The sequence below is a fragment of the Equus caballus genome, chromosome 9, assembly GCF_041296265.1.
Source record: "Equus caballus isolate H_3958 breed thoroughbred chromosome 9, TB-T2T, whole genome shotgun sequence".
NCBI classification, from domain to species: Eukaryota; Metazoa; Chordata; class Mammalia; order Perissodactyla; family Equidae; genus Equus; species Equus caballus.
This window is the reverse complement of record NC_091692.1, coordinates 84,794,232-84,820,161: the sequence shown is the minus strand read 5'-3', so window position 1 is coordinate 84,820,161 and position 25,930 is coordinate 84,794,232. Positions and strand designations below refer to the sequence as shown.

The window sequence follows — 25,930 nt, the reverse complement described above, 5'->3', positions numbered from 1 at the left end:
GTGTGTGACTTGAGGCAATTTCTTAACCTGTCTGTACCTCACTTGCCCGCGTGTACAAGGGGATGGTGACAGTCCCCGCCTGCACTACGCAGGATTAGATGAGCTCACACATGTAACCCAAGGGTCCTCAAACTCTTCCTGGAAAGGGCCAGATAGTTAATATTTTGGTGTGGTGGATCAGAAGAGCTCTGTCGCAGCTACTCATCTCCGCCATCATAGTGTAACAGAAACCATGGACAATATATAAAAGAAAGGGCATGCTGTGCTCCAACAAAACTTTATTTATGGACACTGAAATCCCATTTCATGTAATTTTCATGTATCATGAAATATGATTCTTCTTTTGAGTTCTTTTCCAACCATTTAGGAACGTGAAAACCATTCCTAGCTGTACAAAAACAGGCAGTGGGCGTGATATGGCCCTTGAGCCGCACTTTGCAGATCTCTGATGCAAACCACTTATTTTATTTTATTTTTTCTTTTTTGAGGAAGATTAGCCCTGAGCTAACATCTGCTGCCAATCCTCCTCTTTTTGCTGAGGAAGACTGGCCCTGAGCTAACATCCATGCCCATCTTCCTCTTCTTCACATGTGGGACGCCTACCACAGCATGGCTTGACAAGCGGTGCCATGTCCGTACCCGGGATCCGAACCGGCGAACCCCGGGCCACTGAAGCAGAACATGCACACTTAACTGCTGGGCCACAGGGCCGGCTCCTGATGCAAACCACTTAGAACAGTGCCCGGAATGTAGTAAGCACTCACAACCTACCCACGAACCACACTGCAGCCAGCAATAGTTAAGGATTTACCATACGTTAAGCTGTGTGCTGTGCTCTTCACGCACCATGTCTCATTTAAACATCCCCATCATTGTGCGAGGCAGGCAACATAATAACTCCCAATACTCAGATGAGAAAGAGAAGACCTGGGTGAGCAAAGGGGCAGAACCATGGTAAATCCAGGTCTTTCTGACTTCAGCCTGTGCTTCTGACCATTATGAAATACCATGCTGGCTGCCAGGACACAACAGGGAACCAGACCCATGCAGGCTCAGCTCCAAACACCACAAATCACGATTTAATTGATTCGAGACGTGTGTTACAGAAACTACGGGCTGGAAGGGGAAACAATAGGAGCATTACACAGCGCACGGTGAGGGAGGGCCTCTGAAGAAGGGCCATGTAGGCCAAGAACAGCCATGCATCTGGTGCTGTGTCACGGGCCAAAGAGAAGAGGCTGGAAAAGGCACATTTACCTCAGTTCCTGCTGCAGAGGGCACAGGGCCATGGTGGTCTCAGATACGGTGGTGGAAGGAGAAACTGTTCCAAACTTCCCGAAGGGGAACGTGGCAACCTAAATAGCCTAAACAGCCCTTGCTTCAGCCATTCTACCTCATGGGAATATATCCCAATAAAATAGGAAAATATAGTCACAAAGATTTAATCCGAGAACAGTCACTGAAGCATTGTTTATTATGGTGCAAAAGTTGACTCGTAACTGTCTGTCCCAGACATTAAGAAAAACTGGAGGGGCTCTGCCACTTATGTCTGAACAATGGTGAATCTGGGTGTCTGAGCAATCAAATGGCGAGGGAAGTGTGCACACTGACCTGGGAAGGAATTAATCATGTGTTTACTAAAATAGCCACGTACAAACTAATGTGTATACTAGCATACTATGATGAGTGTGTATATATATATGTGTGTGTGTGTATGTGTCAGTTCTTTTAATGAGTCACCGCTGAGTGGTAACAGAAGTGTTTCTAGCTTCTTCCTTTTATTTGTCTGGATTTGCAGATTTTTCTGGAAGAGGTACTTAGTGCTTTGTAATAAGAAATGAAGTACAACTGGTGCCCAGGCAGGAGTTCAATACGCCCAAAGTGGTTTGACGGGTAAAGTGGAGTTGCTATTTATTCATTTATCCAATGCATCCTTACAAAGCACCCATCGCAAGCGAGGGATTGGGTTAGTCACTGAAGAACACAGGCAGATGAGGCAGAGAGAGCTCCTCGTTTCGTGGGGAAGCCGGTCAGGTAAACACATCAACGCACTGAGTGGTCAGATGTTCCGCAATACTCGCAGAGGGGAGCGCCAGCTCACCAAGCGGGCAGAGGTCTCTTCCTATAATTTGAATGTAGCCTCGACTGCGCTTCACGCTCTCTCAGTAAGAAACTATTAAACAGAAGGACTCCTGGTGGCTGTGATAAGACTAGCACCTGGACCCGATGATTCCACCACGTGAGCCTTTGTTTTCCTCATCTGCAAGGCGGGTATTCTCCCCAGGAAGCTGTGAGGACCCACGAAGGTTTGGAAAGTGCTCTGCAATGGCAAGGCCCTGCACACACAAATGGGGCAATTTAATGCCAAGATCGGAACCCCTTTCTACAAGGCCTGACAACCTAGAAGGTAAATCATGATGCATGCCAAAGCGTGGGGAAGAAAACGTGTTTACAACGGAAAGACTGAACAGAGAAAGGCAGGGAGCAGCGCCATTCCCCGCAACCGCGCCCGGCTGGGCTCACGTCTTATTATGTGCCTTCCAACGCGGCCAGAGCCTGGGCAGCTCGACTTTCCAGAATACATCTGTAACCCCAAGGACAGTCTGGACATTTTAAATTGGAAACAATTTCTCTGCAAGATCTTATTCACATATGTTAAAAAGAAGTATTTAGGACCTATGGCCTTGAAAAGAAATCTTACATATCTCACCTCTGGTACAGGAAAGAGAAAGGGTTTTCCAGGTAGGTAGACAAGGGCGTGAATGCTGGCTCCGTGCCCTTTTATAAATTATTCATTATCTCTTAGCTTCAGGATAATAATATCTTTCCTGCAGGGTAATAATTAGAGCAATATATGTATATAGCATAGATGCTCAATAAACGGCCGTTGTTTTTTAATTAGTGGGAAGACACAGAGTAGTAACAAAGCAATGGGTCACATCGCCCAAAAGCTGTAACTTGGGGGAAGTCAGCTCATTACGGAAAGGAGGGAGGCCCAGGGTGGTTGGGCCACCTGGAGCTAAACCTGGCCTCAGCTCAGCCTGGAAAGGTGAGGCAAGGACAGCACATCTTTCTCGGTGATGTGGGAAAGCGAAATCAGACTGAAAATCCAAATAGGAATATGCGCTTTGCGCCCCTTTGAGACCCTGGCTGTGCGTGAGAAGAATGCATTAGGTTTTTCTGGGAGGAGAAAGGAAACCGTGTTAACTGGAGAGTGAAGATGGCACTGCTGGAGGCAGCACGGGTGGCTGGGAGAGCAGCCAGGAGCAGAAGCAGCATGGTGTCGGTCTCCAGCAAAATCACCCAGAGCAGTTGGTTAAAAGTTCAGATTCCAGGTCTACTTCTTGGTTTCAGCAGGCCTGGGGTGGGACCCAAGAATAATCCCTATTTTACCAGGACCCACTGATAGTTCTGATACTTCCCAAGGGCCGGCTTGGGAGCCGCTCCTGTGGTAGAGGAGGTATCAGGCGCTGGCCTCCGAAGGCCTCAGTTCAAGACCCAGCTGCGCGCCAGCACTTGGGTCCAACTTTAAAATTCTCTGGAAGACACTGGGACCAAGTCCAGGACAAGGCAGGCTGCAACTTCTCTGCAGGCTGCAAACTTATATATAAACAGGGAAATAGCCTTATGAGCTATGTCTTAAATTTCATATATATATATTTAAACATATATGTGTATATATACCCACAATATATATACACATGAATTCACATATACACAGACATGTATACACACAAACACAGACAGACTTAGGTATATACACATGTATCTATATATGCACTTATGTTCACATATACACATGCAGGCATATGTGCCCACATATATATATATTTCAATTAATCTTCATGCACAGTCTACTCTAGCACTAATATTATCCCCATTTTCCTGATGAAGAACCTGAGGCATGGAAAGAATGAGAAACTTGCTTCACACAGCTAGTTAGTGGCAAAGGCAGGATTTGGAACAAGACAGGCTGGCTCCAGAGTTCCTGTCTGTACTCACCACATTATAACAGATAACCCAAGAGGCTAAACAGAGTAGAGACTGAGAGTCATAAACTTCAAAAGCAACCGCACCCTGGGATACACTGTGTCCAGTGCTGTTTCCTCCAAGAATGTCTCCCATTTCTGTGCATGCGTGTTGTTTCTCTCACTGAGAGACAGCATCGACTTCTCCTGCCCTTGAATCCGGGCTGGCCTGTGACTGCTTGGCCAATAGGATGCGATGGAAGTCATGCTGTGCTAGTTCTGTGCCCAGCCAGGGGTAGGCCAGGCAGCTTTCATTTTAGGCACTTGGGACCCAGCTGCCAGACTGTAAGGAAGGTTGGGCTAGACTACTGATGACAAGACCTCATGGAAAAAGAGAGACCCAGCCACTCCAGTCGCCCCAGCTGAGGCAACAGGTGTGTAAATGAAGCCACCTTGGCCATGCAGCCTCAGCAGAGCTCCCCATGAATGCGGCCACATGCTGACTCCAAATGACTCCAAGCAGAGCTGAAGAACCACCCAGCAGGACTCAACCACCCTACAAGACTATGAGAAAAGCAACCTGTCCTTGTTTTAAGCCACTAAGTTTTGGGGTGGTTTGTTGTACAGCAAATAGATAACTGATTCATGCACCCACGTGGCTTGCAGACAAGTATGCAGCTTCCAGTAACCAACATTACTTGTTGGGAGCACCATGTCAGGCAGTGTATTAAGCGCTTTACATTTTCTGTCCCATTCAGTCTTTATTGCCACCCATGAAGCAGGTATTAATATTATTTCCATTTTACCGACAGAGAAACTGAAGCCCAGTACACATGCACACACACATAGACCATTGCCTAAAGCTGACACATAAACGTAACCATCACACTGCATTTCCCCCACTCTGTGCCATGTAGCCCTGCAAACCTGGACCCAACACCCCCAGCCCACAGTGACGATTTACCATCATGGATCACACAATTAGCAAAATAAATGAGACCTGCCATCAGAGCCTGTCCAGTTAAACCAATGGGTGCATAAAGGATGTGACAAGAAGCTACCAGCCACACTGAAGCCATTGAGGAATAAGTCTAGAGCATGAGGTCAACCAGAATGGCTGAAGGGGACCATCGATGCTTCTGTCAAGAGGGGACAGGAACAAAGATGGCAGCATGGAACATCTACTGAAAAAGCGGGGAGGAAACCATGGTTGGTTCCAGGACCTGGCTTTACCTCCAACTGGCTGTGTGGCCTTGGACCATGCTTCACCTCTCTGGGCCTCAGTTTCCCTCACATGGTGATGTCCAAAGAACTGTCGAGTTCTTTCCAAGATTCTCTTTAGCTTCATCTTCAGCACAGGTCATCTACTTTTGACTGGGGGAAATGTCCAGTGAACTCCACTTTGCCACTACAAAGAAACTGGGGGACAGAGGGCATCACTCACTTCGTAGAAACTGATGGAACCTCTAAAACCCAGGAAGCCCCAAACCTGGGCTCTTCTCCTATTGGTTAATACCACTCTGTTCCCACACCCGCAGTTCCTCAATTAACACAGATTGGTGAGAGGTTATCACTCTCGCTGGATTTTGTTTCCTTGCTCCCACCAAAGGCAGCTGCTTCCTTCAAATTGGTATCAGTCAGGCCAGGAAGTTTCTTTTTCCCTGCAATCCATTGTATGCGAGAAGATCAGAGGGACCTGTCAAGTGCAAGGACGGAACCAGTTGGGCACATGGAGATACCGACCGGCTGCCCCAGACTGCCCACTCCAGTCCTCCTGGTCGCCCGACAAGTCCCCTGTGCTTGGAGCACTATACGGACAGTGAGGACAAAAGGAGACTCATTATGATAATTAATCAGGAGCATTATCATCATCCTAAAGAACCTCTGGTCTGCTTCAAAGCCAGCTAGCAAACTGACCTCACCCCTTCCTGTTTCATAAATCCACTGCCTCCAGTCCATCTAGGACCAACAGATGTGAAGCAAACATAAATAAATGTATCATTCTAGATCATGCTATGAAGGAAAAGCAGAATGCAGTGGGAGAAAAATAAGGGGACAGCTGAAGGGTAAGAAAGCACTCACCATCAAAAAATGGAGGGAATGAGCATTCCAAACAGAGAAATAACACGTGCAAAGGCCCTGAGGTGGGAGGGAAGGGGATAGCTTTGTATCACTTGGCAGAGGTCAGTGTGGATGAAGAATAATGAGTGAAGAAAGACAGCTGGGTCAATCCACACAAAGTCCAGTAGATACTGGTTTTTATCCCAAGAGCAGAAATGGAAAGGCCTGGGTATGTTTGTGGGGGCAGCACAATTTGATTACCACTTCAGAAAGATCACGCTGGCTGCTGAGTGGAGAAAGGATTGCAGAGAGGCAAGACTGGATCCAGGGAGTGGAATTTGGAAGCTGTTGCTGTAATCTAGGCAGGAGATGAGGGTGACTTGGATAAGAGTGTTGGTGGTGGAGGGAAAATAATGTCCACCGCAGCCCCAGATGCCTGAGGCTCATGAGGAGAGGATCCACAAGTTGGCCGAGATGGTCAGCTGGCTGGTTCTCACCCACTTTCCTGGCCATGGACAAGCTATCATGAGTGTTCAAGGCACCATCATGATCAGCCAGCTTGGAACATTCTAGAACATCTCTCTTGGTGGACTTTACCTAACAAGGCTTTGTGTAGGTCTACACAGAGAGGTGCTGGTGACCTCGGAACTTCACCTGATAAGGTCACTAGTGGCATCTGGAGAGGGAACGCCATCCTCTCTGATCTGAGGGGATGGGGGCATCAATCTGAAGGGAGGCATCTTTTCCTTGGTCATAGAATGCCCCCCAAACCCCTACAACCCACATCAGATTCTGAGCTACCTACGGGTAGGGGCCCACATCTTTCTAGGGCTGCTGTCTGCGCCTGGCACACACAACCGGATGACCTTCTCCCTGGAGGACCAGCTCCGTGAGGACAGTCTCCATCTCACACCTCCTTGTAACTCCCGTGCCAAGCACACACCTAACATATCATGTGCCCTCAATCAAATTTGATTCAATGACAGAACAAATGATGCTCTTCTATTCCCTTGGGGTCAACTTCTCAATCACCAGATCAATGGGTTCTGTGGCCAAGCTGAGAACCATACACCACAGTCCATGCCCTAAAGGAATCCATGTGATGCTGGAAGGTCAGACAGAGGCAGAAAGAGAAGCAGTCCATTCCCGCTGTCCAGACGTGAGGCACTCTGAGCCTTTCAAACAGAGGAAGATGACTTCCAGCAGAAGAACCCAGAGGAAAGGCAAAGGATGGGATGGACCTTGAGCACAGGTGGCATTTGGATAATCAGAAGGGCAGCCAGTTAGAGACAGAAGCCCCCACTCACAGAGGACCTGCCACGAGCCTCGCCCCAGTAGGAGCCTTGAGACTGTGCTTCTCACAAGAACCTGGCGCAGGAGCTAGCCCATGTCACAGTTGAGGACACTGAGGTTCAGAGTGGTGAAGCGACTTGCCCAGGGTCACAGAGCCAGCAGCTGGTGGAGCTAGGCGGGGAACTCAGCCCTGTCTGTGGCTAGAGCCCACGCACCCCTCAGACAACCAAAGGAGAAACGATGAGATCGAAGCATGAAAGTCAATGGAAGACAATGGCAGGTTCAAAAGTGAGACTTGCTTACCAGGACTGACACTCCACAGGAAGGTTCAAAGGTGACCAGCATGGAACCACAGGGCCGGGTCACGATGAGGTGGGCCTTAAATGCCATGCTAAGAGGTCTGAATGACCGACTGCTGGACAGGCACATGGTCAGAGCAGTGCTGTCAGAATTTCGACTTGGCCATCAGAAAGAGAGGTGAGGGAGGGAAAAACTCAACACCCTCAACGTGAAGGCCTGGAGAGGCAGGGGGGATGGAAGGAAACAAGAAGTAGGGCCAACAGGAAGGAAGCAGAGGCAGAACCACTGGCTGGAAGGGGTCCAGGGAGAGGGAGAAACCGCTTCTCCTTCCGTTTCTGATGATAGCAAGATTACTACTTGAGAGCAGGGCTGGACAGGGCAGGACTTCCCAAAAATCAGGAAGGGGAGAGCACTGAGCACGTGTCCCCAGCATCAGGTGGTCAAGTCTGACCTCCTCTGCCCACACTGGGCTTCACGTACAGTGAGCTCTGGCCTCAGACGGGCCCTCGGGGACCCAGCAGTGCACCCGCTCCAGGATCAGTGAGCCCCAGAGGCAAGTGGTGAGAGACGTCAAGAAAAATTGTGTCACCTCCATACCAGAGAGGAAGAAACCGAGGTGCAAAGAGGTTGAACAACTTGCTTGATAGCACGCAGCAAGTGCGTGCCCGAATCAGGATTCCAACGCAGGGGCCTCTGTGTAGACTTTGGCTGTATCAATCAAGAACCCAGCAGGGAGGAAGCAGAAGAATAAATGCCCTGCCCTCACTCCTTCCCTGCCCTCCCATCCTGCCAGTGCCTCCCAAACAGAGCCAGGGGCACAGGAGCCCCATGTGGCATCCATCCTGGTGCACCCACACAGGTCGGCCTCCTGGGCACAGGGCAGGGTGGAAAAGGACAGGGGGACCTGGAAGGGGACGTCGAGGTTACCCAGCACCTCACCATTCCCACAGCCGAGACTCTGGCCTCAGCTGCCTCCGCTCTGCAGAGCCACAGCACAGATGCCCTCCACCTTGGTGCTGTAGCAGGGGGCCACCTGCCTCTCTGTACCAGCGCAAGGCCCCACAGAGGCAAGCGCTCTGCCTCCACCCCATTCTGGTCCAGCATCATGGCACTCCCCGCCTCCCTCCTCAGTTCACACTTCCCTGCCCTGCCCTGCCTCAATCTTATGCAGAAATCTCACAGTGACCTTCTTCTGACAAGACAGGGTATTGAGAGCAGCTGTCTTAAGAGATGAGGGCAGACTGATGCCCACTGCAGTGCAAGCTGCCCACTCCCGGGCCCTGGTCCGCCCCTCTTGCCCTGCCTGCCACCCTTGAACATTGAGGCCTGGCTGCCGGTAAAAAGAAAGGACCCGCTATCTCTGATTCCGCAGGGCCTCTGATAAGAAATGTCATCCCTTGCTGGGTAATATTACCCGCTGGATAAGGATCTCTATCAACCTCAAACATATGGCTGGCTGCAGAACACAGAGCCCGGCGGAGCAGGATTATTTATTTGCTTAAGTTGAAAGCCCTGGGTGGCCAAGAGCAGTGCGCTGAATAAAAGAGTAAGAGCTGAATTAGAACCTATTCTGACTTGAAGTTGGGATTTCCACCCCCAGGAAGGAGGAGCACCTGAGAGCCACGGGAGGCCCTCCTCGCTTGTCTCCCTCCACAACAAGCACTGTCACCTTCGTCTTTCCTCAAAGGGCACTCGCACTTATGTGATTACCTCTAATCCTCATGACAACCTCAAGAGGAGCATTTTTAGCCTCCTTTTACAGATCAGGAAATGGAGATTCAGCAAGGTTAAGTCACATGGCCAAGGTCACACAGGCAGCCCGGCCAGAGCCTGGACTCAAACCCCATGGGTCTGACTCACCAGCATGCTGTTAGATGGGGAGTCTGATCCCAACCGCTGCCTTGCTAGGCCAGTACAACTAAATTAATCAATTAAGTCAGATCTGCCTGACTTAACCGCCAATGTCAGCTACATCATATCCTCTCAAAGGTCCATTTCAAGCATCTCCCCCATGTCCTGTGTCTCTGTAATCTGGGGAATAATGAGGAAGCCTTGCACAGCATAGAAACTCAAGGGAGGGGAGGGGAGGGGAAAGACAGTACCCAGGAGGGGGAGAAGGGACATCTGGGGCTTCTGCTCCAGCCTCCTGCATTTGAGGAGTAGCAGGCAGAAGGAAGTTGCGGAAAGAAACTCCCCACTCTCTTCATTCGTTCACGCCTTCACACATACCGATGGAAAGGCTAGGATGTGCCCGGCCATCTGGCTGCAAATGGACAGCCCAGGTCCTGCCCTCTTGGAGCGCTCTGTCCCCTGGGCTTCCAGGTCAGCAAAGAGGCAGGAACAACAGAATGTGTTAAGTGTGGATGCAGGAAGTACAGGGAGCTGATTTGGGAGAGGTGGCTGTGTGTTAGTGTTAGTTAGCTGTTGGCACACTCCCTACACGGTCTATGCCCTTCTTTTTTAAAATCAAGATCGTTAAGGTGGATGTTGCTTTTTGATAGTGATATAGCTTCAAGATTGTTCCATATCACTTCATAAAGCCACTGCTTCTCTTTAACAGCTGTACTGTCAATACTGTGCAGACATTTTATGGATGTATCACAATTTTGTCAACCAATCAACAATTGAGGAGCATTTAAATCCTGTTTCATCAGAAGAAATGAACAGGTGGAACACAGAGGATTCTTAGATCAGTGAAACTATGATACTACGAAGGTGGAAACGTGTCATTAGACACGTATCACAGAATGTCCACCACCAAGAGTGGATCCTAATGTAAATTATGGATTGGGGTGGTAACGATGTGCCAAGGTAGATTCGTCAGTTGTAACAAACGTACCCCTCCTGTGCAGGACATTGATAGTAGGGGAGGCTGGGCATATGTGGGGACAGGGGCTGTATGGGAACTCTGTGTACTTTCCATTCAATTGTTCTGTGAACCTAAAACTGCTCTAAAAAAAATATAGTCTATTTAATAAAAAAATAAATAAATTGATGACACAAGTGTGAGTTTAGCTCTGGAATCTTAATTCTATTCTGTTTTCTATTCACTACTTTTTCCCCTAAGTTTAGGCCACACTCTTCTGTATCTTTACACATCCGGTAATCTATTATTGGATTAAAAACCAGGCATTGTGTGTCAATCAATCAATCAATCAATCGATCGATCGTGTCTCATCGTTTGCTATTTCAAACAACGTTGAGATGATGCACTGCACGTCATCCGAACCTATGCACACATTTCTGTAGGATAAATTCTTAGAATTCACCCAGGGTTTTTTAAACTTAACTTTCCTGTCCTCTTCAGTCTACAGCAGCCAGGTCTCAAAAGTGCCACGGCAGGCTGGTGGCTCCCCGTGTGCCCATCCTCTTCGGACCCTGGGGGCCTGTCCTCAGAGGGCCTCGCTATACTTCTTGGTGAGCAGCTGCTGGCATTTCCACAAGAGCACATGAGGAAACACACATATTTCACTTCTAGTCACCAAGAATCCACTCCTCCCGCCTCTGCCTCGCCTCACCCGGGGCAGCTCAGTTCAGGAATCAAGCCCAACACTAAGCGAGACGCCCACCTCTCTTCACCCGGGCCGTTCCCAGAGCTGGCTAGCTTTGCTCTTTTCCTTCTGGACCCTGAGGTGTTGAAGAATGCAGAGAGCCCAAGGCTGGAGAGGCAAACCTCCAGGGAGCTCGGGACTCCTCCAAAATCACAGCCCGGCTGAGGAACACACAGTAAATGTCCATGATGCAATGTGGAGCCCCAGGCACCTTGAAGGAAAGCATCCATTAGAGAGGAAGAACCCTCTGATGGAAGATAAAGAGAACGTGTTACTGTGCCTGAAATACTGTGGAATCTAAGGTAAAGGAGGTCATCCTACGTGTGAGAGGTGGCCATCCAACGAAAACACTGCTATAGACGCTGAGGGGAGGAGAACAAACAGGAGTAAGGCAGAGCCCATTCCTAGAGGAACTCATGATTCACTGGAGGATATTGCAGAAAAGGCTGTGATCTATGTGGTCACAGATGGAGGGATCAAGAGCTCTGGGAACAAAGAGGAAGGCAGGCGTCACTGGCTTTTCCTGCATGAGTTAGAGAAGAGGATAGCTGAGCTGGGTATTGAAGATAGGAGTTCACTAGGCAAGAAAGAGGAGCAGTAACAGCTTGTGTAACATGGAATATGGAGGGACGGCCTGCCAGCGGTCAGCTGTAAAGGGCATCCCTCATGTGCTGTGCTAAGAAGTCTGCCTTCCTCCTACAGATGCGCTGGGGAGGCACAGAGGCTCCTGAGCAGCAGAGTGACAGATGAGCTATGCCCCAGCATCACCATGAAAGATCCACTGGGGAGAGCAAATTCCCAGCCATGTAGGAAGCAGTGTGCCATGGTTCCCAGATCATCCTGCAGAAGCCAGCTCGCTCTCTTCAAATCTCAGCTCTGCCCCTCCAGCTTGAGCAAGTTACTGATCTACTCCATGGACAGTCTTCTCATCTGTGAAATGGGATGATATCAGAGATAGTGCTAGTGTGTGGATCGGGATTTGGATGAGTTAACATATGTAAGGTGCTGAGGACAGTGCCCAGCACACAACACATGATGGCTCTGGGGACTGCTCCCATCTCCCTTGCTCCCCAGCTTCCTCTATCAGCACAGCAGTTCTTCTGGGACATGAGCTGCCATGAGTCTGAGCAGAAGGGCATACAGTTAAGCCCAGGTTTGCTTTAGGAAGGCTGGCACTACGGTCTAAGATCGAGTTTGAGGATTCCTGGTTTCATGTCGGCTCCCAACATCCCTGTTACAGGGAAGATCTAAGACGGTGGTTCTCAGCGTTGCTGCATAGCAGAATCACCTGCCGAGATGCTATAACGCCTCCCTACCCCCCTGCTCCTGACAATTAAGTCAGCATCTTTGCAGGTCGGTCCCGGCAGCAAGATTTTTAAAATTCCTCAGGTGATTCTAACGTTAGATCCAGTTCGAGAACAGCTGATCTAAGAGTCAAATTCAACAGGTGAGAGAGACATGGCAGAAGGGAAAGGGCTGCCACCCCGAGATGTGTAATCTGAAGCCACGGGCTCTCCAGGCCTTGCTTTCCTCACCAACAGGGCGGGTCTGGTGATGCCCGGATACCTTGACACCTTACGGGGCAGCTGGGATGTCACCCTGAGCTAACAGACTGGAAAGTGCCCTGGATCATGAAAATTGTGACATACCCCTCAAACATCTTCTGGAAATAGAGAAGGGTATAGCCAACCAACGAACACACCCCGTGGGAACTGGTAGCAAAAGCACTGGTGAGGCGCAGAGAGCTAGCAGTGGTCCTGGGCTCTCTCACTAACCAGCCACATTGGTAGCAGTCCCACCCACTTTGAGACTCAGTTTCTCCCAAGTTCAACTAGGGGTAAGAACTGACTGACCATCAGACAAGGTGACTGCGAGGCAGAAGGGGGAAGATGTCGGTCAGGCTATGAAGAGCCCGGCTAATGTAAAGTGTCTTGATTTAACGTGTTTTTCAGGTCCTCACTGGAACATGAAAAGTTCTGGAGAGAGAGATGCCCCCTGAAGCCACTGTTGCCACTGAGGGAAGGGAGGAGACGAGGAGCAGGGCCCCCGCAGGAAAGCTTTCTTCAAATCAGGCTGGAATGGAGCCGGCAGGGTCCAAAGGGGGCTCAGTGATAGGCCAGGAGGGCAGGGTGTGGCCCAGGGCTGCCCCGTGGAGACGTTAAGATAGGAAATGTTATCTGGGAACAATGGAACGACCTTACCGTTGTCCCGGTCTGAATCTGACAAGAGAGGATAAGACTCCAGGAAACGCAGCCCCCAACAACTGGCCAGAGCGGGCTCCACAGACCACCAGCCCACTTCCGTATTCATCCATCCATTCATTCCTGTGCCCTCCAATAAGGGCACATCAACCACACACCAAGAGCTGTGAGAGAAGGCGGGGATGCTGAGATGAATAAGGCTCAGTCTGTACCCTCAGGAGTGACAAAGATCCGGAAGGTAAACACAGAAGTGACATTTAGGTACAATGCTATGTATTAAAATACAATCATAATAGTAATTATCACTATCGTCATCATAAAATAGCCACCACTCACTGATGGCCAACGACGCACCAGGCAGCAAGCTTCATATTTTATATTTAATATCTCAACTGCTCAGTGTCCCCTCCAAGGAAGGGTACTCACTGCATCTTACAGATGTGAAAACTGAGGCTCAGAGAAGTTGATTTTTGGACACAGATCACACAGCAACCAAGAGGCTGGGCTTGTATTTGAATCCAGAGCAGTGCTGCTCTGACAATTGGGCTCCCTCCCCATGGCTCACTGCTGTCATCCGGAGGGTCACAAGGTCTCCTCCCCCGCATACCTCTGACAAACACAGTGCCCTTGTTTGGAGAAAACAGCTTAAAAACCATAATAAGCAAACAAGAAAAAAATTAGGCACGGCACTCAGCCTATACATATTGCTCAATAAACGCTTAAGAGTCAGAACCCAAATATAACAGCATCTGAGGAGCAGAGCAGGGGTATGAGGCACTGGGACCTAGCAGGCCTGCGTTCCAATCTCGGCCTCAGTATTTACATTTCCAGAACCTCAGTGTCCTCATCTAAAAAATGGGAACAATAAAACCTACTGGGGGACAGCTGGGACGAGGTCCAGATCAGAAACAATTTCCTGTCCATCAGGACCCTGCAGCACCGCTGAGGGCTCAGGGAATGCCCAACAGCCAGTGAAAGGAGGGGAAACTGGCACATTTCCAAAGCTGCCACTGAGTCTGGAAATGGGCACCACGTGAGCCCCCTGATGTTTCTACGGAACCCCGGTTCTCCTCAGATTGGGAAGCCCTCTAGAAGGGGCATGAACCCATTTTAATCCAGGTGCAGCCACTGCCCACAGGCCTGGGCGCCCCCCACGTAACCCTCTCAGGACAGCTTCTCCTGTTTGAGACTCAGTGCTCACCCAGAAAAACTGGGGGACAGTGAAACGGGGTGTCCTGGGCAGGGGCAGTAGTTGCCAGCATTATTATCATTATTTTATGTAACATCTACGAGTCCTCCCCATGTGGCAGGCACTATGCTTGGTTTTGTTTTGGTTTTGGTTTTACCAGCAGGGAGGCATTAATTCAGATTTGCCAACTGCGAGTAGCTGGGTGATTCTGAGCAAGTTACCTTACCTCTCTGTGCCCGAGTCATGACCTGGAGGGTCATCTCTAAAACAGAGATTCAACCATTCAATACATATTTCCTAGGCACCTACCCACGTTCCAGGGAATAAAGCATTAAAAAAAATTAACAGAAATCTCTGTATTTGTGGGGGCTCATGAGGGGTAGGGGGCAGAGTCAACAAAGAAATAAACAAGTGGGTCAGACGGCGGTAAGTGCTGTGGAGACGAATAAAGAGGGAAGGGGAGATGGGGGTGTGAGGCCAGGAAAGAAAGGCCTCCCTGAGAAGGAGACATGTGATCTGTGTGTGTGTGTGTGCGTGTGCGTGTGTGTGTGTGTGGTATTTACTGAGCACTTACTATGCACTGGGCACTGTTCCAGGGTTAGGTCAGATGTTTCATGCAGAACAACTCATTTTACCCTCTCCGACACCCCTAGGAGGAAGTCAGTGACACTTTCCCCATTTCACACAGGACAAAACTGAGACACGAAGTTTAAATGACTTGTTGGGGTGACTGAGGCAGAGCAGGTGGTCAGACCCTGAAGCCCAAACTCTGAACTGTGCTTTCCTAGAGCTCCACGTGCTGGTGAGCGATGCTCTGTAGATCAGGACTGTGACCACTGTCGAGATGCCCGCAAGAAAAGAAGCATAAAGTGCAGAGGACGGAAGGAGAGCCAAGCACAGACCCAGCTCCTGGCACAAGACGCACATTCTGGACCCAATGGAAAACAAAGGAACGTTGACCATAGGTTGTTCCCCCTCTCTGTGCTTGTCTCTGGTACACACGCCCCAGTTACTCCTTTTGATTCATCTTTACTTAATTTCCTCCAAGGCAGGAGACTGAGGTTCTGTGTCCAATTCAGACTGACTTCCGATTAGAAACTTTGTTCACAGTTCTCTCTCCTGTGCCAGTGGAAAAGCCATCCCACTAGCCCCTTCTCACGGCCAACCTTCTGGAGCCAACCATGGTGTTGTTTTGCTCAAGCCACAGGCCCTCGCAATGGGAAAAAGGGGAGAGCAGGCAGCCGATGGAGATCCAGGAAGGTCGCGGGAAGCAGACATGGTAATGGTCCAAAGGCCAACTCCTCCTTTGAAAGAGCAATACCCGCCTCAGAGAACCTTACAGTCGAAAAGGCCAGAAAGAGCTCCTTCAAAAAGACTGTTGAGGAACCTGCTTCCAGGGAATCCCATCGTGTGCTTCTTCTCTGGTTTCCCATTGGTTGGAGCTCCAGGAGGCCAAGGAATGGCCCCAGGGTTCCACCCCATCCATCTAGCATCTGTAAGGATAGCTGCCTGATGAATGGATCCAAAGATGGATGGATGCAAGGGAAGGAGAAAAGGAAGAAGACAGGAAGGAAAAGAAGGAGGAAGGTGTGGCATGTAGGGTGAATAAAATCAATTCTATGACATGACATTAGGGGAAGTAGAAATAAAAGGGGAAAATGGAAAAAAGCAAAATGTCCATTAATACAGAACAGTTGAAAAAACTATAGAATACTATGCAGTGATTAAAACAGAATGAGGTGTGTGTACACACACACACACACAGAAGGTCTAAAAGATATATTGCTGAGCAAAAAATAATAAAACGTGGAAATATTTGATTCCCTCCAACTCTGAATGTCACATAGTCCACAGAGCCAGAGAGAAGGCTGGTTATGGCTGGACCCAGGGATAAATCCCAAGGAGACGAGCTGAACAGAGTCCACTGCCTCAGGCTGACACTTCCACCCACAAGGAAAGAAGGCCTGGTCCCCTCTCCAGTCTCTAGGCAACAGCGATCCTGTGACCTGATTTCCAGTCTGGCTTTGCTCACCCAGTTCCTTGAAAAAACTTGTAGTGATTTCAAGACAAAATAAATCAAATGAGCTTCCCGCCCTCTCCTGGCCCCCCAGCATGTGATAAACCACGAGGAACAATGCAGTCGCCCTGAGTGGCAAACGGAAGACTTTGGGGATCTATTTGGCTACAGGTTTCACCCACAGGATGTTTTAAATATTTCTGAATTCACTGCCCACATCTAAAATTCAGGAAATTTCATTTCATTACAAAGTCCAAAGATTTATTTGGCAGCACTGATCTCACACAGCATGACAAGCTAGTTGGATGCTGAGGGAGGGCTGGCCCTTTCTTCAGGGTGGGTACCCTCCCACTGGCCACAGGCTCACCCTTCTCAGACCACCTGGACCAAACTCATCATGGATGAAGACACTGCTGCTCAGAGAGGTGAGGAGGCTTGCTCAAGTTCACACAGCAAGCCAGGGGCAGGATGAGAACCAGAACTCAGTGTTCGTCACACAGACCTGTGACCCTCCTCCCTGCCAGGGTACACCTCCTCTAATTTAGAATCAATCACAGCCTTAGAAAGTAGATGATCCATCTGACATTTGGCTAGAACAAAGCTCCCAGGGTCACGCTGAGTCCAGAGCAAAATCCACTGCAGGCAGAAGTGATGCCTTATACCACACAGTGACCCAAACACTTGGCACCACCATTTGCCCAGGCCCAGTCATCGGGACAGGTCTTGCTCAATGTTATTGTTTGCCTCATGGTTTCCACATACAGAACAATACTTCCCTAAAAATCAATTGTCCCCAACAACCCACCTCCACAGTTCTTGGAAAATATGGACTAAACATTCTGTCTCACAAAGAAAACAAGGAACAGAGTGGGTGAGGGCGATGCAGCAGCACGGTCCCGCACTTTTCATTATTCACACCAAACGTTCTTCAAGTCACTAAGTTCCAATGACTCTATCCCTTGGGGCTGCAGAACTATTCTCACCACCACTTGCCAGGAAGGAGGCTCCACACATTTTAATAAATGGGATGACTTGGTATCAAGAGATGCTAAATGGTTTCAAGAGGCTAGAGGTTAGGGGAACGGAAAATGGCCTGGAAGGAAGATGCCGGAATCATTGGTTTCTGAAAAGGAAAGGCTGATGCCATTCTGCTGCCCAGAACTCGGGACAGGCTGAGACACAGGAGTTGCAAAACATCAGTCAAATAAATAGGTGGCCCCATTGGGATCATTTCCCAAACTTCCAGAACAAATAAGGAGATAGACAGCTCTGGTTTTAAGAAGAGGCAGCATCCAGAAATGGAGAATCCCTGGTACAGAGTAAGAGCTCAGTAAATGTTACACACACACACACACACACACCCCGAAAACAGTTTCTGAATTTCTTGACTTGTGTTGGATAGCCCAATGGACTGCTCCTCTATCTCCACACTCGCCCTCTTGGTGATCACACCCAATGGCAAAGATTAAATAACATGACTCCCAAATATGTACCCAAGTATTTATCTCTCCTTTAGTCCATGTATTTAGTCAGGGTTCTCCAGAAAAACAGAAACAAAACCAATGGGATATATATGGAGAGAGAGAGAGAGATTTCAAGGAACTGGCTCACACAGTTGTGGAGGCTGCCAGTCCATGCTCTGCAGGGTGGACCAGCAGGCTGGAGACTCAGAGAAGAGTTCACGTTGCAGCTCAAGGCTGAAGACAGTCTGCAGGCAGAATTCTCACTTCCTTGGGAAACTGCAGTCTTTTTCTCTTAAGGCCTTCAACTGGTTGGAGGAGGCTCACCCACATTATGGACAGTACAGAGCTTTACCTTCAATCTACTGATGGAAATGCTAATCTCATCCAAAACACAGGCTTCGACATCCAAACTATTGTTTGACCAAATGTCTGGGAACTGTGGGCTAGCCAACTTGGCACATAAAATTCACCTTCACACTCCAGATTCAGATATCCAGCTGCTTCCTGGATATCTCCATTTGGATGTCTGACGAACATCTCAAGCGAAACAATTCCACCCCTACCCGTAAAACAAACCAACAAAACAACCCCCCCTGCTCGTATTGATCCCAGCATGAACAAATGGAAACTTCCTTCTCTACTTGCTCGAGAGAAAGCCTTGGGATCACCTCTTTTCTCAAACCCCATATCCAATTCTACCTGCACAACACATTCATACCTGATCACTTCTTACAACGTCCTCTGCTACCACCGGCCAGACCAACGTCACCCATTCCCGGATTTCTGCAGTACCCCGGGTTCCCGCAACAGCCTCCTATCTGGGCTCTCTGTTTCCACCTTTGCCACTTTCAGTCCATTTTCAGCACAGCAGCCACAACGATCTGGTTAAAACACAAGTCAGATCCAGTTTGAAGGCTCCAATGGCCCCACTGGTCCCTACCACGACCCCCTCTGAACCACTGAATCCTTGAGTCTTTCCTGCTCTTTGTGGCTAGACCACTTTTCCCCTCGGGGCTGGCTGTCCAATTCCCAGTGTCCAGACGGGGCACTTCCTGAAGCCCAGCCAGAACCCACTGGGGCCTCATAAGCCAAGCAGTGACCATGAAGACATTCGGGCATTAACTTGAGGATAATGGGGGTGGGGGGGGGGTGACGACACTGAAGGGTATTAACTAAAGGAGAGGAGGGCACAGGCTGGGATTTGTGTCTTTGAAAGGCTCCGCAAGGCAGCTGGTGTGGATTGTTCTCCGAACTGGAGAATTAGGAAAGGAAAAGAATTAGGTGGCCAGCAGGTAAGGAGAGATGGGAGGAGGGAGGGAGGGAGAAAGGAGGAGGGGCGGGAACCTGTGCAGGTGCACAGCACCCTCTTGGAGGATGCTGCCAAGCAGCTACCATTTCATACACCCACGGTGGGTGGAATCCAGGGAACAAAGACAGAAAGAAGACCCGGTGTAAGATTGTGGCAGGAGAAGGAAAGCCTCCCAGTGGCCAAGGGGAGGGGCGGACACATGGTGCCGGGGGACACTTGGCAAGGGGGCTGAGTTTCCCTCCCTGGCCTCCTGTGTCCCTTTCCTCCCTCTGACAGGACCTGAGCACAAAGCCTCACACGCTATAAGGTCCCTTCTGTGTTCCAAGCCTTGGCTGAAGACTTGTGTGGAGGGAGAGAGAACTGCCATGTTTCCTTCTGCAGAACACGATGTCAGTCACAGGGTGCTCCGTCAACCAGGCCAGGCTCAAGGTCCCTGCGGAGCGTCCTTTCACGGCCCCTAGTGAGACGCACCCTCAACATTTCTCAGAAACGCCTCTCGATGAGCAGGCCACAGCCTGCCACAGCGCCTGTTCTTCTAAGTGATAAAGGACTTTGTCCCCCATGAGGCAACTAACAGGAGCTGGGCCCTGTCAATGAACATGAATTGATCCTGAAGGGGGCTGAGCTAGGACCGAGCAGAGGGCAGGGCCGGAGAGAGGGCCACCTGACTGTTTACAGGGTCCTGTAATTCCAGAAACCACCTCCCTCTTAGCACTTAGCACCTCCGGAGATTCGATTCTTTCTTTCTTAGCCTCCTGCTTGTCATCTGCATGCCGCAGCACCCTCACGCCCAGGGAAGGGCCAGGCCTGTGGCAAGCGCTGAATAAATACATGTGGAATGGTATCACTGCTCATGGCCAAATGGGGGGAAGACAGGATGGCAGCTGCCGGAGCAGAGGAGGTTCAAAGGAACTTTCTTCCAGGGACATTTGACCCAAATCCTTGACTGTAAACGGTGAATGTGAAGTTTATACCAGTGAGTCCAACTGGGTCTCAGGATTCCCCAATGGGGGTCTTCACGCTATTTTTCAACTGGTCAAGAAGTCTACCAGAACCCGCATCTTCCTTTTCAGTCAGGCCACAGATGGCACCTAAAACATCAAGCTTCTTTGCTTGATACCGGCCTGAATGAAATCAACTCAGCCTAGTAACACAGACCGGAAACTCCAACTGGCGGATATTTTTAAGCAAGAAAGCGGAGAAATGAATACTTAGCAAACGATGTTTGTTCAATTGAAAAACTTTCTCACAAGGAGGGAGAGCCAATTAAAGGGATTTCTGGAGTTGCCAAAGTTGGGACTCCTAATGTAAACCACTGGTTCCTCATGGAGGACAATTTGGGCACCTGTCCCCAGGGGGCATTTGGCAATGTCTGGGGGCATATTTGAAGGCCATGACTGGGGAGAGGGGTGCTATGGGCATCTAGGGTGTAGGGGCCAGGGACGCTGCTAAACAGCCTCCAATGCGTGGGATGGCCCTCAGGACTGAGACTATCCAGTCTCAGGTGTCACTCGGGCCAAGGGCCAAACTTGCCAAACAGTGGACTCCACAGCACTCCAAGGAAGAAGGGGCTCGATTGTCGATTTAGCTCCAAGTCTCACATTAACCCCCGAGCAGTCACTACATAAGACGTGCGCTCCCTACCACAAGCTGGCCCTGCCTTCCTCTCTGAACCCCTGCAGCCCCTTCTCCCCACCCTCCCCCTCCCCGACCTTCTCTCTGCTCCCTGACAGTGCCGAGCTCCCCTCCTCTGCAAGGTCTTTGCTGGGGAGAGAAGGCTTGCCTCCTGCTCCTCCCGGACCAGGCAGTTCTGTAAAAGGGCAGCTCTGGCCAGAAGGGGAGCACAGCGTTCTCTTTCCTAGCACTCTGGTTCTTCATCGGAAGTTGTAATTATTTGAATTGTTTATTCCCATGTGAGTCTCTTCACTGCATGAAAGACTTTAAAATCGCTGAGGGCAAGGATTACAGCAGGCTTTACACCCTCGTATTCCAGAGCTGGGCACAGCCCTGGGCTCAGAGTAGGCGCTTGGGGAGTGTGTTTTGTACAGTGCCTGATTGAAGGCACGACAGGGTTGTTGTAGGCTCAGAAGGGATGAGGCATGGGAAGGGTCCTGTCCAGGTCCCAGGGGAAAAGTACGTCGTCTGGCAGTGGTCCTCGGGTGGACAGGGCTGCTGGTCAGGAGGAGCTGGAGGAACTGTTTTTGCTTTGGGCTCCATTACGGGTTGAAGGCGTCCCCCCCAAAGATACATAGAAATCCTATACCCCAGTACCTGTGAATGTGACCTTATTTGGAAACAGGGTCTTTGCAGATGTAATCAAGTTAAGAGGCGGTCTTATTGGATTAGGGTGGGTCCTAAATCCAATGACTGCTGTCCTTATACAGAGAGGGAGATGCAGAAACTCATAGACATACACAGAGAAGAAGGCCATGTGAGGATGGAGGAGGAGACAGGACTGATGCAGCCACAAGCCAAGGACCCTAAGGATTGCTGGCGACACCAGAAACCAGGAAGAGGCAAGAAAGGATTCTTACTCTAGAGATTCAGAGGGAGCACGGCCCTGCCAATGCCTTTATTTTGGGTTTCTGGCTTCCAGAATTGTGAGAGAATAAATTTCTGTTGTTTGAAATCACCCAGTTTGTGGGACTTTGTTATGGCCGCCCCGGGAAACTCATCTAGGCTCTAGCACCTTGACAGGATCCTTCAGAAGAAACGATAGGGGAAGTCAGCCAGGATCCCTCTACTATAAGCTCTCCTTGCAAAGTGATAGGGCTGCCCTCTATCCCCTGGCTGTACCGCCTTTACCCTCCCTCATGACCCCAGGGACCAGTGTCCATAGACTCTAGTGCCACTTAAAAATCCAGAGTCTGGGTGGGGTCAGCAGCCACAGAGGGCTAATGAATTCACAGCCTATATGTGGTAAGGGCTCAGTAAATACCACTGAATGGCTGATGGACTAATCAATTAGTAAGATGGGTGAGAACAGTGAAAGCACTCTGAGTTAGCCGTCACCTCCACGTGTGCTGTCAGCAAGGATGTTCAGATGGACACCTAAGAAAACCCTGCCTGTGCTGTGCGCCTCCATGGAGCTGCTCATCTGCTCTCCATCCAGGGGGCATCAGGGCACCTGCAGGGAGTCTGAGTACCTCTGAATACCTGGGGTGGGTGTCACGGTGGAGAAGGATGGGGAGCAGTCAGCTCTGGGACATTTTACAGTGTGCTTTCACATCCATGATCCAGTCATGCTCTCGTTCAATTATAGAAATGCAGAAGACCAGAGACTATTATCACATTTTTAAGTGGAAGGAACTTGAAAGTTCTTCTAAGCTCTGAGAGGTTCAGAGGTTGCTTAGGGTCCTGCAGGGAGTAAAGCAGAGTGACAGCTTCAAAACTAAGTCTTTCCACTCCAAGCCAGTGTTCCTTTTTTCCTGGACTGTACAAAGCAAGCAGGACACATGACGGCAGCTGCCTTCGTGATGGCAGTGATGGACTCGTGCTGTTACAACCGCATGACCACAACATGAAGGAAATAGGGCAAGAAAAACAAATCTCACCCATATTTCCCATCATGCTAGCATAAAAACTCGAAATTCCCAGAGCTGCCTTCTAGAAGTCATTTGTGTACACACATATTTTCACATTGTGCTCATATGAGATTATGTGCTTTGCTTCCGTCACTCAGCATGTTATTTCAAGGATCTAAAAATGCTCATTTGGCATTTATTCAACGAATTTTATCTTGCACCTGCAACATGCCAGGTACCTTCTTGGACAGTAAAGACAAAATGGTGAGCAAAACAGACACTGTCCAACCAGATAAGTAGGGGAAACAGACATTAATTAAATAACCAAGCAGTTAAATTACTACAAACTACGGTAAGTTGTACAAAGGAAAAGTTGAGAGTTCTAAAACAGCTTCTACTTCAAAATAATTTTAAGGGTCTCAATGTCATACGAGGTGGACACATCACAGTTTATTTAACCATTCTCCATTTCAACTTTTGATTATCACAACTAAAATTACGCTGAAATATTTGGAAGTGAAATAGGATATCTATAATTTACTAGGAAATATTTTAGAAAAAACAAAGATGAAATAAATAAGGCCAATGTTTATAAGTGTTAAGACCAGGTAATGGGTCTGTGGGTGTTCTTTATATTATGCTCTCTACTTTCCCGGATGTTTGAAATTTTCCATAATCAAAAGTAAAAAAAATATATATATTTAATAGACATTTTCACAAAATTGGTGTTTTCTCCCTTTGAATTATCCCCTTAGGAAAAAGCTGAGAAGTGAGGTAATGGAGTGAAAATACACAGACACAATCAAGGCTATTTTTGCATACAATGCTAACAAAATCCACTCCCGGTGTCTACCAATTACCGCAGGCAGCACATACATGCACCTGCTGTCCTCCGGCCTCATTACAGCAATGGATAGTGAGGTTTAAATTGTTTCCTCATTTAATTAGTGTAAAGAGGCAAGGTCCATGGTATTTTATATGTCTTCTGTTTTCCTGTAAGCATCTGAACTGCCTCTTAGAACATCAGCAAGCTGCTTACAGGAGGTGGCAGAGTGACAGACGAGGGGTCTGGGGGCTCAGGACTCGATTTGAATCCTGCCTCCACCACCCTTTAGTTGAGCAAATGCTTGGGCAAGTACTTAAAGTTCCAGACTTGGGGTTGCCTTGTCTGACAAATAGGGGTGAAAAGTCTGCCCAGCGAGGGGAGGAAGGGCTTAATGGGCCCATCTAATAGGAAGCACCTGGGACCACCTCGGACAGAGCCGACGCCTGGTGTCTTCTCCGCCCCGGTAGCAGACTGTGCCCATCTTTCACCAGCCGAAGGTAACCCTGATCACATTGTCCAGTGTCAACAGAGGCTCTGCCTGTCGTCACTTCACAGGAAGCATCATGTGAGGCACATGGTGAAGAGTCCAGGCTTCTCGCACAGGGCAGAGAATCTGGGATGGCTGGGGCTCCCTCTGTCCCTCAGCACAGCTAGTCCAGCTGGCATTTATGCTAAAAATGCATCCAAGTCTACCCTCTGGAAGGACTCATCTAACAGACCAAGTGCTTCCAGGCTGCCCCTCACTCTCCAGCCCTGCTGTTGCTCAGGAATGCAAACAAACTATGACAACAAAGGCACAAGCATTTCCAGTGAGGGGAAAATACCCAACAGCAAAGCAAAGCAAGCCCATCCTCCCCCCCAAAACTTATTATGAAACAAAAGAGCAAACATTCCAGAATCACATCTGGGATCACCTCTCATTTGCTGTGTGGCCATGGGCAAGCCAGCCTCTCTGTTCCTCAATTTCCCCACATGCAAAACACTGAGAATGATGACTCACCTCCAAACGTATGTGTGGGATTAACGGAGAGAATGGCGCTATCCAATAACAGACCAGCAGACCGACAGGAGTACAATCTGCGAAAAGGGCATGAAGCCCTCTCAGGGCGTGGCCACCACAGGGCACAAGGTTCCCAGCACAGTGCCAGGCCCCCAGAGGTGCTCGGTTGTGAGTAGCCTTAGCTCCTCCCAGGCTTGGGGTCTCCTCAATTTCTCCACAACTGGTAACAGCAGCAGATAACCAGTCAGGAGGCAAGGAACCAGGTAGCCTATTATCAAGTGAGAATCCCAACAGTGGGTCTGCAACTGACAAACCAGAGCAGCCTCCAAGCCAAATGCCCCCAGGCAGGAGGCCTGGACGCCCTGCTGTGGCTCCCATGCATTCTGCTCGCCCCTACAAGGCCTGGCACACGGCAGGGCGAGATACACATTTACTCAATAAAAGAACTTATGTATATTCAAAGGTAGCTTAAGAGGAAAAATTGAGGATTCCTGTGAATTGCAGGACCTCAGGAAGGTCAGGAGCAAGTGACCCACCCGAGAAAACCCACAACTACTAAATGTCCCGGGGATCTTCTCTCCAAAGGCTCCAAACAGGAAACCTCTCCAGCCAGTGCCCTACACCAGGCATCCCCACTGAGTGCTTCTCCAGCATTCAGTGTTTTCCTGCTAATAAAGAGAAGGCGAGGAGCAGGGAAGGAGCTGGGAGCACGTACCGCCTTCCAGGCCTGGAACTCCATGTGCCTTTCACTCTTCAACCCTCACAACCACCGTGAGGTGGAAAGGATTATTGTCTTTATTTTACAGGTGGTGCACCCGGAGCTTTGAGAAGCAACACGCCAAAAGGCCCCTCAACCAATAAAAGGTGGAAATGTACTTGAACCAAGGCATTGGACTCCAGGGTTCTTGTTCTGAACCACTGAGCCATTTGGGCTCCTTTGTGACTACAGAAGAGTGGTGTTGACACTTATTACATAACATGGCAATGTCACGTTGCATTCATTTCCTGTTGCTGCTGTAACAAATTACAACGAACTTCATGGCCGAAAACAACACAAATTTATTCTCTTACAGTTCTGAAGGTCAGAAATCCAAAATAAGTCTTAAGGTGCTAATATCAAGGTGTCAGCAGGGCTGGCTCCTTCTGGAAGCTCCAAGGGGAAACACCTTCCTTATCTCTCCCACTCCTTGGCTCCTGGCTCCATCACTCCAACCCCTGCTTCCGTGGT

General features: G+C 49.3%; 1 long non-coding RNA gene across 7 annotated transcripts in view; it reads right to left on the bottom strand.

Annotated features, from left to right (window-relative positions):
* Positions 1-25,930, bottom strand: part of LOC102149248 (uncharacterized) — a 231,144-nt gene that overhangs the window by 16,159 nt on the left and 189,055 nt on the right. For 3 of the 7 annotated variants that reach the window (XR_011421419.1, XR_011421414.1, XR_011421417.1), the window contains one exon: positions 5,202-5,387. The exons of the other annotated variants lie outside the window; for them this stretch is intronic. This is a non-coding gene — a long non-coding RNA (uncharacterized lncRNA). The remainder of the gene's footprint in view (positions 1-5,201; positions 5,388-25,930) is intronic. 7 annotated transcript variants of the gene reach the window in all.